The following is a 15,889-nucleotide window of genomic DNA, read 5'->3' as shown; positions in this document are numbered from 1 at the left end:
AGGGGGTTTAGAGATTGGGTAGTGCAGAGTGAAATAACTACTGAGTTTCAACCTTTCTGGAAAGATCTGCATCCCATCATTGGCCGATTGATATTGAAACCTATGGTTAGAGCAATTTTCAGCTATTTATTTGGAGCCCACATGGTTAAATGTAAAACTTGGTGTTGCCTGCTTATGCTCCAAATATTTATAAGCTTTCATGAACCAATTGTGCTGCCACTTATCCAAAAGGAGGGGAAAACCCCCTTTCCCACAGGAATTCTCCAGTTGATAGATACTTGAACACTAGTGTAAAATAAAAGATGTATGATGAGGTCACTGAAAATTTGAATTCTGACCCTGCCTTTCAAAGTACAATTAAAATGCCAGTTCTGTTTTATTTGAGGCAGTTTACCGATTATTGCTGAACCGGTTATCTTGGTGGTAAAAATATTATTCCTGTTGTCTTGGGGTGGGTAGGGGAGGTGGGAATTAGAGAAAATCTAAAACAATGGTTGGGTCCAATGCAGGTCACTCCATGGCCAACAGTGCTGGGGATAAGGGAGATGCCCTAAGGTGCCTGGTACTGCACCAGGGTCTATGCCAAGTCTCTCACACTCTTGCTCCTTATGTTGCCTGGGTGGTTTTTCCTCTTCCTTCCCCCTCAGTATAATCTACCTGACATTTTGGCCACCTGAGCATGCCCTGTAGCCTTTGGAGGAGTCTGCATCTGCTCTTGCTTAGGCTGAAACAAACCAGGAGGGGTTATGAAAAACAGGAAGAAACCCAACGGAGACAGTGCCAGGCATGCAGCTGTGGATGGTTGCGGATAGAGGGGTTGTTTGTGGGAAAATGGGAAAATGTTGATTGCCTCCTGATACAGATACGGGATGCTGAAACTTTTCACTAAAAAGATTCAATGTTGCTTCTGCAAAAAATTATTATTATGGTTATTATTATTGCTGTTATTGTTATAATTTTGTGGCCCACAACAGCATTTCCAGTGAAAAAGCCAGACCTAGGTGTAACCCAGGTGAGGAGAAAGACTGTCACAGGGAAGTACAGGCTGTTGCTCACCAAGACCCCCATCCTCACCATTCGTCCTCCTCCACACTGCTATTCACGCTTAATCTGCCTTTTTCTGGCTATTTAGCTGGTTTTACCAGAGAGATCAGCTTGGATAAGAAAATTGAGAAGTGCCTCAGAATGTGGTTTGGGCCCACAGAAGGCTGGTGAAATTCAAGTTAAAGTTTCTATTCTGATTCAGACAAAATCGGAGGCTTAAAGAAGGGTTATCACATCACAGTGGTTGCCTGGTTTCAGGAAAAGAGAGTAGAAACTGTCTGGATTTGGTTTTCCTTCTGTTTTAGTTTTTATGTTTTGTTTTTCTGTTTGTTGTTGTGTTTGGGTTTTTTGGTTTTTTTTGCAAAACAATCCTTGCAAAGTTTCAGCTTTAACCCAGCACAGAATGGGAGAATTAGTTGGAAATATGGCTGTTTCTTTTAAAAGGAAAATCGTATCTTTTGGGACATCTGCACATGAAGCGTTGGTAAGGCAAAGCAAATTGTTTACAGGTCTGCCAAATATAATGGTGCTGCCCTAACTGGAGGGCAATGGTCTGCCTTTGCAGATCCCACTGTAAAGCAGGATCTGGCCCAGGCAGGCTCTATGGTGGCATTTTCCTCTTTGCGTGACTTGCATGCATACCTTGAAATGCCCCAAAATATAAACCAGAGACCCTCTGTCAGAGAAAACCTGGAGAAAGATGGTGCCATGGGGCTTGGCAGGAGGACCTGCTTGACATTGGTTTTGTCTTTAGTTCAGATTGAAAGTGAAGGAGAGTTTCATAAACTTGCTGAGCAATTGTTCTAGAAAAGGTTAAACCATGAGAAACTTCTCTGAAAAGTAGAAGATAGTATAGGTGAGGAAGGAAGGATGACAACACTAGAGAAACCTGACAGCAGCACCGATGCTGAAATCTGGGGAACCAAGCCCAAATGTTCATCTTAGGCTACCAAGGCTGATCTCCTCTGCCTCCCTCCATGACTGGTGGACAGAGGCTCTTCCCAGATTTGGTTCAGAGCACTTAATGCAGTGCCTGCTCTGGAGCACCTCTGGGCATGGGTAGGAGTACGAGGACATTGGTCCCACTGGGTCAAAGTTCATGAGCCCCTGCCTCTACCACAAGGAGAGGAAAGGAGAAAGCAGTGCTATTTCAGTGGGGAGCTGCTTTCACAAAAAGCTTGAGAGTGATGGGAACATGAGGAAATGAAAATGTAAAATGCTGTGGCGTGAGTTCCTGGTGGCAGCTGTTTTGCCCAGGAGAATCCAAACCTGAAGGGGAGAGAAGGTGCCGTATCCCCTGGGTCTGTGCAGAGCAAGTTGCATGGTGAAGTTGTGTTGCTGCTTTGTGGTACAGGGGAGCATTGACAGCAGCCCAGGCCATTCTCCCCGAGGATGTGGCTGCTCTCTGATGAATTTAGGAAATCCTATTCCCACTAGCTGTAAAGAAGAGCTGCATGTTTACCCAGGCCAAGACGGTACTCCTGTTTTGGGGGAAGCACTGTCTTTATGGAGATGTATAATGGAAGGAAGAAACTACTTTTCCCTTTGCCTTATGCTGTATCCTTACTGTGGAGCCTGGATGCTGGAACAAAGAGCAGACTCTGCTGCTAGATAGCTGGGTTTTGAACAATTTTCACCAATTTTGAAAGAGGTAGAGAGGGCTTAATTTCTGTCTCATTTCTCTTCAGTGAACTGGCTGCCTGGAAAATCCAGGACCACAGACCTCACATCATCTTCGTGACTCTCAGGTTCTCTTCCACAGTGATGATTCCTTTGCTCCTTCTTTTTAAGAGGTGATTTTTCCTTGGGCTGTGTGGGAGCATGAAGGAGAGTCTGGACCTGTATTTCCACTGTTTTCTTGCTACATAACAAGAGCATGGGGAAATACATCCCTGTTCCTAACTTCACTAGCTAGTTTCAGGGTTCAATTTAACATACATTGAATGAGTTTAGTGAGAAACAGTATTAAATGTACCGGCAAGGGGCCGAACGTAGATGTAAACTGGGGAAATTTCCCAAAAGGCTTTTCTAGGAATAGATGCAGGGAAGCAGGAGTCAGCACCCAACAGACCTTCTGCTTTCCAGTTCATGTTTCTCCCTCAAGGTCTGTCCCTGACTACAGAGGACTGGATGCAATTGCAATTGCGGCCTCTGGTGCATCCGTGCAACAATTCAGTCACAGAATTGGGAATGACTAAGCTGTTCCTACCACTTCTTCTGCCTAAGCATAAAAGGAGGGCAATTCCCAAGCCTCTTCCCCAGTGCATTCCTTGAAGTCACAATGTCTGCTCAGATTACAGCTCACGTTTCAGTAGGCGGTATAGCCTGAGTTGCGTATCTGACCCAAATTTGAGAAGGATCCATAGCTTACAAGACCAGAGCAGAAGGAAAACACCACCTTCAAAGCCAAAGGTCGGTGCTTAAGGACCCTGCTTGTTATCCCATTCGTGCTAAAGGTCTCCCCAACTCTTGCAATGTGGCATCCCTTCAGTTAGCTCATGGAAAGATTAATCATCAAGTATTCAAAGGGGAAGGTTTTAATGAAGAAGCTTTAACTACTTTAAGAATTGCTAAAAAAAATAAATAAAAAAATAGAGAACTATTACAAGTAACAGATGATTCCAGAGTGTTTCCAGGGCTGAGTTTGTTCCCATGCTGACTTTAGCTGCACTCTTGTGGTTTATCTTCAGAACAGTTTCCCTGAGAAAATAATTGCAGTGCCTTTACTCTAGGGCCATGCATGTCCCAGATGAACTAGGCCTCTTTTAGCACATCAGCATTCATTGTCCGGATGAATTAAGTGCTGTGCTAAATGATGGAAACTCTGCCATGCCGGCCCACATCAACGGTTGCCTCAGCCCTCCCCACCCAGTCTCTAATTTCTTTCTGAACAATAAGATGTGAATCTGGAGACAGAAATGTTCAATGGAGCACAGAATGAGTGGGAAGCAACCATGGAAAAAACTGTGTGTGTTTGCATGCACGCGTGTGTCCAAAGCCATGTCAATGACATGGCCCCTCTGAGGAGGTAGTACATGACTGGGGAGGGAACTGGGTAGAAGCAGCTATTTCTGGCGGCTGTCACTGCCAGCAGGAGCGTGTCACCAGCGTGGCAACACTCGGCTCATGGGGTATTGCTGGGAGCAGCCGCCCAGGGATCGGCGCTTCAGTATGGGGGACCAAGAGAAGGAATCGCCCCCACAGCTGAGCTACGCAGCTCCTCGGTACCGAGGCATGGAGGGGGAGTGGAGTGAGGAGCATTTCTAGCGATTGGCTTTTCCAAGTGGATCCAAGCTTCCCACTGCACCAGTCCCAGGGGCTGTGCAGGACAAAGGGCTGTAGGTCAGCAGAAGCACCTGGAAAGAGCTGGGTAGCTGCAGAACGGGAGGAGGAAAGCTTGCTGGGGAGGCTTCGCCATAGCTGCCAAACTGTCCTGCCAAGCTGTAACTCTCTGTTGTTCTGAGAAAGGATTTAAATCCTCACGTGTCGAGGCATAAACCAAAGAGGAAACTCTGCATTGGTGCAGCCTGTTTCGTAGCTGCCCGTCGCTCAGATTATGACTAATACAGAGGGCATCAGTGCGGCTGTCATCTACTGTTCAGAGGAGCAGTGCATCACTATCTGAGCCCACATAGGTAGACCTCCGAGTTACCTGCTTGAGCTGGGTCATCATCCAGTTGAGTTATTCTCCTTTTTCCCCCCTCCATTGGCAGAAATGAGCCCTCCTACTTGTTCTTTTTCCGTCATCTTTTCCATGCTGCCTCCTGGGGTTGGAACTGCACCCGCCTCTGGCTTCTAAGTGGTCTTCCATCCTGGGATCAGCCCAGCCATGCTTGGCTTTGGAAAGCAGGCAAAAGGGAGTGTGCTCACCTCAGTGCAACTCACATAAGCTCAAGTCCATGGGTTTATGTTTATGAAAAGTCTTCTTTTGTGGCTGATGCAATTTTTGTCTCTGATCAGCAAAATTTGATGTGTGTTGAGGGCAAGTTCAGCTGGGGTGAAGAACATATGTTGCTCTGCTAAAAAGTAATTTGGGTTTTTTGGGGAGATATAAATAGCTGACTTTGTTGTGCTGGTCATGCCACGCTGGTGTTGGCACGAGGTGTATAACATCTAACTGTGAAGTGGTGATGACTAGTGTGTTCTCATTTCTTCATAAAACTTTGCATGCTATGCCTGATACGGATTTTTATTCTGTCACTTGATCGCTACAAAGATGCATTCATCAAATGCAATGACTGCCATGTGAGCCAATCGACAGGGAAGTCTGTTACACTGAGTCTATCTGCAGTAGGGGAAAATAGACAGGAATTACAAAGCTAGCCGACTGCTCCAGGCAGAAAGCATCGAGAGCTAGTGAACTTCTTTATGCCCTCCCTTCCAAACCACTTATCAGTCTGTGCTATGCCTACGCCGTGCCATTTAAGACTGATAAGTGAGGGATGGAAATTTATTTCTGTTGATGTATGGAAAGAGAAGAGCAGGCAAAATACCTGAAGTGCAGAGTAAGGTTTCATACAGACGTTACAGATTTTATTTTCTCTGCTTCCCTTTTTAGTTAATCTCAGAACAAGATTTCAAGCCAAAAAGTGACAGAAAGCAGTCTTGTACTTTATGGGGAGTACTTAGTAGGTGGATACATCCCAGTTCTCAGTCTAGTTCTTGTCCACAGCTCTCTGTGCACACAAAGCAGCTCATTCTCCTGGGCACGTTGCCCTAAAGCCCAAACGTTACTCCTTAACCTAGATATAATGGTCTCCGTGCTCTGGGAGTTCATGCTGGTCCACATATTCAGTGTGTCTTCCAGTCTCTGCTTTGAGAAGGGCGGAGGTTTAGCGGAGGGATATGAGCACAGTGACGAGAGTGATCACAGAGAAGCAAGTGTGAAGGGGAGATCGTGGAGCAGACGGAGAAGGAAAATGTGACCCAGCACCAAAATTAAGGCTGATAAGTACTTCAGAGTTTCAGTCCGAATCTTTAGGGGACAGCAAATCCCACCCAAGGAGACAGAGTCCAAAGCACTCTGTGTAGACAGAGACGACAGTTTCTGCTAGGCAGTCTACATGGTCAACTGACAAGGGAAGCAGAAGCACATGAGGCCATAGTGTATCACCCAGTAGCTCCTACATAAACTAAGGCGACAGGAGCTTGTAACCACTGCGCTGTTGTTAGTTGCATTAGATTGATGAGAAGGTGATTTGGGTTTTCAAAAACGTGATTCCAAAGATTTTGGTGACCTTGGCCTTCACCTCTGGCAAAGCTCTCCTTATTTTAGAGGAGCTATCACACACCTTTCTGAAGGCCTCAAATCAATAAAGCTGTGTTTGCTTCAGTATTGTTCACCCAGTCAAAGCACTAGTGGGCTTCAGAAGGGGGTTATCTGAATAAGTCCTGTGGGATGCATCCCTTTTGTGTCCTAAAAAATGAGAAAACAAAAAAAAAAGAAAAGCAGTCAGTACATGTGGTCAGATAACAGGAGAAAAATGGACCTAGAAATGAGGACTGGGATAGAAGAAGGGAACAACTGGAAAAATAAATTATTTGCCTAATTCTGTGAACTGCTCTAGCAGGATCTGGAGGGTTTTGTTCTCCTCTCACATGTGGTCCATGGAAATGTATGTGTTCAATGCTGAAAATATCAGATGTTAGTAGCAGTTTACCTCAGTGGGAGTAATTCCTAGTTCGCTTTGGGTCTTAAAATACCTTTAATTGAATTCTGTTTGTCATGCTAGGCCCTGTCAGTCACCATGCTCTGCTGGTTGTGACCCCACGATGCTGCAGCCGCTGTTGTGGTGGTGCAAGTGGGAGAAGGTTGGTTGCAGACCATCCCAAGAGAGGACCGAGGAGGTTGTGGGGAACTCCAGCCCAACCTCCCTCATCACAGCTCGGTTTTGCTGTGTTGAGCATACATCTCTCCTTTGTATGACTACAGATTTGGGGAAAGGCCAAGAATGGCATCTTCAGTTTGCATGAATAACATGTATAGTACATAGAGAATTAGCTCTGTTAGTGGGAGATATGTATTTACGTGAGAGTGGAGCTGTCTCCAGGTACCATTCCACTTTCTCCATGACCAATCAGCTCTGTGGAGCCTCACACTAGCCCAGGCAGTGAGGTGTCTCTGGGGAGCCCTGGCACATGCGATATTCCTCATCCTGTCCCTATCCCAGGTGCTGGGGGATCCTGGTCCAAATGCCTCTCCTTCTCTTGACACCACTTTCCCACCTGTGCTGTGCAGAGAGCGGTACATCCCAGCTCTGTAAAGCACACTGAGATCAAGGGGTGAAGGGTACTGTATAATTGCAAAGTATCATTATTCACCCATGCTCTTGTAGGATGAAAGGCGCTCTATGAAACCCAGAGAATGAACTATTATTATATCGGTTTCCAGCTTTTTATCACAGGAATTCCTCCGTCGTCCTTTCCAGCAACCTCGGAGGCTGCACGTACCGACGGCACTTGCGGCACGAGGGGCAGCTGAGGCCGAAGCGGTGGGCTCGTGTCTTAGCCCGGCCACCCACCCAGCGTGAGGCTGCGTGGGATGTGAGCTCAGGCCGTGCCCAGCCTGCCTGCGATGAGTCTCCCACCGCTCGCCCTGACCACCTTTTCTTGTCTGCTTTGCAGGAACGCTCGCCAACAGGGTACCTTGCATGGAGAAAGGGAGCAGAGCAAACCACGTCACTCCACCGAATGACACCAGCTGGTCCGCTCACCACCCGCTCTGGCTGAAAGTCCAGCAAAGAAAGCAGCTTCCTGTCACGAAGCCCCTCTGAGGAAACCTCGGTCCCACGGGTGCCTTTGACCCAGAAGACAGCACATCATGGACCCACACAGTGTGCTCAGCATTCCTGCGACCACCCCTCTTCTCCTCCAAGGAACACTTTTTCCTCTTGGTTTCTTGCTGGGGGGGATTTTTCACCCTGGTTTCAAAAACCACACGGACCAACATAGGTACTTTTCCCTCTTTGACTTCAAAGTTCAGATATTTGAGACTGGACAATGACATGGATTTTTTTTTAATTTTTTTTTTTCCTTCGAAAAACTGCTGTGGTTTTGCTGCTACACTAAGAATCGTGATTTGCATTGTATGGTTTTGGACCTATTCAAGTTTTGATGGGGGAAAGGGGTAATACTGGAGTAGCAACGCTTCAGAGTCATCTCTGTCCTACCCATGATGCACTTTTAAATGAAGAGTTAGAATATTTTATTGGCTAATATACTTTCCTTGTTATTTTTACAAAGGCCACCTTTATCCTTTCTAATGCCATATTTTCAGTGTTACACTTTTATGGCTTTTAATTTTTGATTTGACAGATGTAAGAAGCAGCATGAATAGTTTATACTGTGGTTTTTCAGAGACTGAATGCCAAGAGAACTCAGTAAATGTTTATTCTTCTCAGCTTTCTCTTTAAATTCCCCTAAATAGCGCCCCATTTGGGAACAGAGCAAGAGTGTTGAACTAAAGACCAAAATTCCCTCAAGGTGTAAAATAATCTGAGGGGAATATTTGCTGGGCGTCACGAAAGACTTGGATGAAATTTCAACCCTGATGGTTTTCAGTGATCCAGGAAGGCAGTGAGACAATCTCTCCATATGCATAGCCCTTTCATGATAATTAGAATGGTATGGACAAACCAATGAAAACAAGGGTAAAGTGAGAAAGATCCCCCATGATTCTGTTTCACTGTTTGCTTTCTCCTGTCATGGTTAAGAGAAATGTGCAATTCGATCCTCAATCAGTGGGTGGAGGATAACAGGGTAGAATTTACTTGTGTGCACTTGTACAGTTGTAGCCAAGAGTCCAAAAGTACACTAGAGCATGTTATACTGGCACTGAATTGGTAAGAGAGTCGTGGAGTATCCCATTCTGACAAATACAAAAAAAAAAAACAAACAAAAAAAAAACAAAAAAGAAAAAAAACACAAAAAAAACACAAAAAAATCAAAAACAAAGAAAAAAATTTTAAAAAAATTCAGATCACCTTGTGATTCAGTGTAACTGTTTACTAACTCGAATAAAGCAATTGTTCACTCTCGAGTGTTCAGAGTACACCTTTTCTATAAGGCTGCTGCAGGGAAGTGAGGAGCAGTTTGCAGGAGCAGTGTCTCTGACTCTGTCAGCGGTGTTGGGAGCAGGGTAGCAGAGTCAGTGAACCAGAGCCTTGTAGTGATGGTGCACTATGAGCACTATGTATATACTGTATTTCTATATTTTCCTTTGTACAGATTCACTTAAGTCAAGCTACTGTTTTACAGGTGCTCCTTATTTATTAGAGCTGTGAAAGCTTGGAAAACACACCGGGCGAGTAAGCTCGCTTTTTAAAAAAAAAAAAAAAAAACAACAAAAAAACAAAAAAGTGGGAGAAATCCACCAACTCCCGAGTCTAGGGAGAGAGCTCAAAGAGATACTGATGAAACATCTTCACGAGAGCAAGAATCTCCAGCACCCTCAGTGTGCTCTGCTTTCCTTTTGGGCTTGCAACGCTTTTCTCTCTCCCTGACGGGTGTCAGATTTATTAAAACAAAATAAATCTCCAAGAAAAAAAAATGCACTTAAATGTGCTGTTGTTTTATTATTATTATTTTTTCCTTTTTGTGCATGCGGTTATTCATTCCTCTACCTGCCTGGTCACAGATCAAACAAAACTCAGTCTGAAGTCTCAGCAAAATATGTGTAAGTGTTCTTGGAGGCTGTATCTGTGTCCCTTCCATTTTTGCTCCTCCCTCATCACCTCTTAGTTTCTGCAGTGTTTAAGGCGTGGGGGAAAATCAACCCCAGAGTTTGCACAGTGCAGAATTAGGTCCTGATCTCGGAGAAGAGCCCCGGATGGATGCACTGGCTGCAGCTTCATTCATTTCAAGGGGGTCCGTCCAAGCGTTGTTTGCTCATGCTGCATTTGGGGCTGCGTACCGAGTGTGTTTGGCCTGCCTTTTGTAAGGAGGTGGGGGTTCTATGCATGACACCCACCCCCACCCCCCAAAATCAAGCTTAGGTTCTTCAAAGTATGAAACTCCTCCCAAGCGCCCCCCAAAACTGCAACAGCAACAGATTTGCAGGCCCTGAGCTATCTCACGCAATAGCGTTTGCTTCCCAGCTCTTGGCCAGCACAGCCAGTGCTGCTCATGGAGGGGTCTGAAATGTCCGGTGAGCTCTCTTAACTATTTGACTGATTTCATTAACCAACCATGTAAGGCAAACAACAACAGCATAAGCGTGCCTGCTTGGAAGGGCACGTAGAGCAAAGCTTGTCTCCCTCGTAAACAGCTTGCTGCATCTCTATTTATTCATCTGAACTTGGCTGTAAAATGAAGGCCGTGTGTATTGATTTTGCTTTTGTCAGTGGTCCAGAATTGTTAGCACACATTTTCACTCTTCTGAAAAACAACAGACTCTTTAGAGAAATCTTTCTCTCTCGTGAACTGCTTTTTCCAGAAATGGAATCAGCTTGTCAAAAACCATCAGGACAGCAGAGGTAGGGAAAGCGATCTAGGCTGGAGCTGGCTTCACGCATTTCTAATGGTCATAAACTTACCTTAGCTGTCCTGAAAATTTGCCCACCTTACACTTTCTTAACAATTTACCCCTAAATGTGGAATCTGAACAACTGCTTTGGACAGTTGAATCAGTTCATTGTTTGCTATTTTAAAAATATCTCCAGCTGCATATCTGGGGAGAAATCTCCAAGTACACATAAACCTTCAGCAAAATGTAGACCAAATGGTATGATACATTATGCAAAAGAAACCTGCTTTATTTTTGAGGCCAAATCCATCCCTTGTACGATGCCAACAAAATGAATGGAATTACACAAAGGATGTAAAAGGTCCTTCGCAATTAACAGGAACCCAGCAAAGGCTTGCAGAACGGTGCTCGCTCGCTGCTGACATTATTTATTACGCACTAGGACCTAATAGTCAAGCCAAGCTCTTTCCTGGAGAGCTCACCATCAAGGAGCCAGACAAAGAAAATCCTGATGCACTGGGAGATACAGGGGAAGGTTCCTGCGTGCAACAGCAATCACTCCAGCCCTTGCACACGTACGGTTTTGAGATGCAGAGACTGCCTCCAAGAGCAGAGAGGCCGCTTTGCCCCAAGCCCCTAAGCAGCCGGCCCTGCATGCGTCCCTTCGCACCGCCGGGCCAGAGGGGGAGTTTGCTGCCATCAAGCTGCACAGGTCCTTCTGCTGGCACTGAATTCTTGCTGTCAGCAAGAATTTTGCCCTTGTGATAAGACGGGATCTGCGTGCTGCAAACATTCTGCATTAATTTCCTCCTGTGTTGTCTTGGGATGATTTTGAGGGCTTTCTTTTTTTTTAGAACTACTACACACGTCAGTATTTGAGTGGCCCAATTCCGTGAATAAGAAGGTCCCTCAAAATGAAAACATCTCGTGCTTTTTCCCTGCTAAATGATAGAAATAAATTTGCTTTGTTCAAATAAGTGCAGCACGCCAAATTTACAAGGATGCTTATCCAAGTGAGATATCCCATTCTAAGGTCCATATTTGGACACCCAAATCAACACTCAGCCAAACACATGCATGAGGCATTTCAGTGCCATTTGGAGTGTCCATATATAGAACTGGATGCCCTAACTTCATTGCCTTTGTTTTAAAAATAGGCCTGGAATATGTAAAGGCATCATTTAATAACAACTATGACAAACATTCTGTGCTCAAACTACGAACAAATTTGCCAGTCCTGGTACAGGTTGATTCCCCTGGAATAGCTCTGGATTTACAGAGGTATAACTCAGAAAAGAAACAGCCCCTTAAGTTCCTTTGCCTTCCACTCCCACCCAAAGCTGACTTGATGTTTGGGATCTGTGAGTTAGGGAAGGTGGTACTCCGGCCGTATCCACACGCATGTGTGCAGCAGAGGAAGAGAGAGTCAGGAATTGAGTTGAACCTGCTTCGTATTGAACATAACTGCTCAAATGTCTTGAAACGGGTAGAACAGCTTTACATAACCTTGTGCACAATTTATTTGTCATTTATGTGGTACTGGGCAAAGAAATGCAATGCTACCTTGAGCAACCCTTGGATATTTCTACAAAGCATAGAATGCACCAGCAAAACACACAAGGGCTGGGAAAAATACAGCTGAACAGCAGCCTCTGGCTGTTTTCTTCCAGCAACGATGGGAGCAGGGCTCCTCGGAGATGCCATGGATGCTGGCTGCAGGGCGCTGCAGCACCTCCAAGGGAGATGGTGTCTCTGACACAAGGGTGCTCCTCAGCCTGTCACATCAGCCAGTCACAGCCTGTTGGGACTTGAACTTCTGTGACACTGTGAGGAACCGACCCAGCCACTAGGTGAACAAAAGAGTAACTTAGGCCACTGACAGTCTCTTTTCTCGAAGGTGTTCACCGATCTACTGGAGCAGGTGAGTGTTCCAGTCACTTCACCCACTGCTCTACTGAAATAGTTTTCCAAGGACATCTGAGGCACAGAGAGGCAGCCAGGTGCACTGATCGGGACATTTCCTTACAAATGATGCAAGCATCTAAAAGTTGTGTGTCCCTACATTGGATGTCCAGGCACCTGGCTGTCACGAGAGAGGGGGACAGCAATGCCTGCGCTTCCTACGTGGGGCTTGTTGGCATCTGGGCAGCCCACGCGGCAGGTGGGACGCTGCCCAAACTGGGAAGGTTATTATTAGCTGATAAGATATCTGAGGACAGACATGTTGCGATTCCCATCTCTCAGCAGGGCTGCTTTTTCTTTGAAGGACCTTGCTGGACCTATTTAGTAAAAGAAAAAGGCTTGAGGAAGAAGTAATGCTGCTTTCTTTTCCAGAAAAAGCATTGTGGTTAGGGGGCTTGCTGAGGGGCCAGGAGACAGCTTCACTCCCCTTCTCCAGCTGAAGGAATCAAGCCCACATAGGCCCACACAAAACAAGGTGTTGAGAGAAGCTCTCATCCCTTCCCGTGTCCCAGGCCAGGATTGATGAGATATAATCTCTCCCAGCCTGCCCACTGGGACACCAGCTATGCCAAGAAAGGCAGCAGAGGTGCTCTTCAATCCTCGTAGAAGAGATGCGAACAGGACATCCACAGGGCCAGGAAGAGGGAGCACAGCCCTCAAGTTAGCGCTTGAGGCTCTGTCTCCTGCTTCAGCTCCCAAAATGGCTTCAGAGTCGCTGCAATAAATACTGACCCATTACAGAGCCCACCTCTGCAGCAAAGCGAGCCTTCCCTCGGCCGGTTCTTGGGGTCCACCTCGGCATGTTGCAGCCCTGCGGTCCTCCATGCTGCCAGGGCCCCTAGCAGAGCAGGGCAGGGTGGGCAGGCAGCCAAAGAGGTCCTGGGGGGACATAGCGCTGGTGGCATCACCCCGGTCGGCTTTAGAGCAGGGCAGCATGCCAGGTTGGCAGCATTGCACCAACAGCCCTGCCCCACACTCACTGTGCGATGCCGGGCCTTGGCGTTACCTGCCCTCTCCTTCTGGAGTACCTCAGGAGACGCGGTTTTCCGTTCTTGCCAAGGGAGACCGATTTATTGCTTCCCAGTTGCTAGTGTGGTCTTTGGCATGACAGGCATTACCACATACATGAAACGTAATGTTTGGGAGGGAGGGGGGGGGGAGGGGGGCGGGACGGGGGACATATACACAACTCGGGAACAGCCCCGCTATTTATCTCGCAGGTATATAAGCCCACGCAGGCGGCCGGGCGCTGGAGCACAGCTGGATGCTGGGGAAAAGCTGGCGGCCGCCCACCTGAGAGGTCCGGCGAGATGATTTACGGGCAGGGTCAGGTAGAGGAGCTGACACGAACGGGTCTGAGAGGATGGGTGCCAGCCCACAGGCTTATTGTCGGTCGACATCCAGGGAACGGGGCGGGAAGGGAGGGCGGAGGGGGGATGGAGGGTGAGTCGAATTCCTTAATAATGTGAATTATAAAATCATTTCCTGTGTTAGGGGTTAGGAAAGAGAGAGAAGGACCCGGAGATCTTCCAAACAGAAAACAGCTTTTGTTAAGGCTTTTGGCCTAAGGAGTTTGGGGGTGGGGGGTAGAGGGGGGTGGGTGGGAAGGGAAAGTGCTGGCATATTTTTGGCTGGGAGCCTCAGACAACATATTTTTTATTCTAGTCTTTATTTTTCAAAATAAAATCATGGCGCGGCAGCAACAAAGAGGGGGGAAGAGGGTGAAATTAGGGGGAACAGTACCCAAGTATTTCCCCTTTCTTTCTGCCCCTGCCATTAAACACACAGGGTCTCCTTTATTATATACAGTAGCGGGATTAAGCCAGCGGCCCAAAGGCTAGGAATGCAACAAGATACTTTTATACTTATTGATCCTTTTTCTTTTTTAGGGAGATTGTTTTCATGAAAGTTTAATTCACCTTTTTTAGCTTTTGAGTCTAACTGCCACACATTTTATCCCGCTTCTTTGTGAAATGCTAAATCCATCGGTAGGTTTTAGTTTTCCTGGTGTAACTTTTCAGAAACTGTATATCTGCATAGCAACCCCACTGCAGGCAGCTTATGTCACAGTATCGCATGTCAGAAAGATGAAAAGAACTCCAAATCTGAGCTGCTCTGCAAACTTATGTCCCCCATTCTCGGGCATATATCTTCTGTACTTAATATAAGTGTCAGGAAGGCAATTTCAAGGCCAGAGAGGTGCAAAGTTTTATCTCGGCGATGACAAAAAAAAAATAATAAAATGACACATGACCTCAGTTCAGGCTTGTGTGGACAATCAAATGAGAAACAAAGATTGTCTTTTTCCTCCTCTCCCTACTTCCCCCCGGCCCCCACCTCCCCGTGTCCCTGTTGTCTGCTTCCAACTGCAACTTGAGCCTGGATCCCGAGCCCGGTGTCCAGATTAGAGATTGTTGACTCAGATTTAGTGGTGAAACTTGAGCCAGGCCCTGTTGATGGCATAGCCTTGAAGGAGCAGGTTTACTTCAAGCCAAAAGAGAGATTACATGTCAGACCAGAGCCTGCCTTTTCTTTATCACAAACTTCCTGATCTCCCTCTGTTTTAATAGTGTGTCTTCCCCCCCACCCCCACCCCGCCCCCTATGTGCCCACTTTCAATTCCTTCTATAGGGTGTCATAAATCAGGAAATTAGCAAGTGTGTAGCTGCCCTTTGCCACAGGCAGAGACAATGAGCTTGCTGTGTTTTTAACCAGTGGGTAGCACTTAACATAATCAATGGAGAGCTACGTGCAGAAAGGATGAAAAATTGGGTCTTGGTCTGACCACTTACAGGGTATTTCTCATCACCCAGGCAAGCTGCTTTTATGAGAATATGACATGCCCTGGAAGCTTGCTCTCCATTTTGCAGGAGAGTCATTAAAAGAAATCATTACATGTTTTTTTTTGTTCCTTGGCACACACGCTGCTTTTCCTTGGCTTCTGATTTCATCCATCTTTCAGGCGCTTCGTGCCTTTAGTAATTTATGTGCAAGATTTTTCCAAACCTCCAAATGTTTTTCCATTTGGCAAACTGTGTCCCGAAGCCTCCACAGAATGTAACTGTAGAGTTTTCTTGTACTTCAAAACATGAGCCCTGTTAGCACAAAGATGCATTTAATACTTGTAATCCTGTACATAAAAGCTATAAATTAATATAAGACAATCAAAGACATCGTTCCTTCTTGTGCATCTTTACCAGCCTTGTTGCTGTAACCCCTTACTTGATACACAAAAGGAGAATTTCTCTACGAGCATTGTTGTTTTCTTTAACTATAGTTTTTGGAAGCTTTACGGTACCATATGGAGAACTATTTTATGCTGCTCCTGGTAGCTTTCTCAATACTGGCTATAAATTAGATAATTTTCCTTGTGTCTGATAGCCACACACTATCAGTCAGACACGTTTGCTCTCACAGGAA

At 46.1% G+C, this 15,889-nt stretch overlaps 1 protein-coding gene across 1 annotated transcript in view; it reads left to right on the top strand.

The window, feature by feature from the left end:
• SOBP (sine oculis binding protein homolog) overlaps nt 1–7,680 on the top strand; it is a 118,197-nt gene extending 110,517 nt beyond the window's left edge. The window contains exon 7 of the mRNA XM_082480322.1: nt 7,669–7,680. The gene's annotated coding sequence lies outside the window, so the exon portion shown is untranslated. The remainder of the gene's footprint in view (nt 1–7,668) is intronic.
• The last annotated feature ends 8,209 nt before the right edge of the window (nt 7,681–15,889 follow it).

This window comes from Vanellus vanellus (assembly GCF_965231255.1).
Source record: "Vanellus vanellus genome assembly, chromosome: 3".
Classification (NCBI taxonomy): Eukaryota; Metazoa; Chordata; class Aves; order Charadriiformes; family Charadriidae; genus Vanellus; species Vanellus vanellus.
The sequence above is the reverse complement of the archived record's forward strand: the minus strand, read 5'-3'. Positions and strand labels throughout refer to the sequence as shown.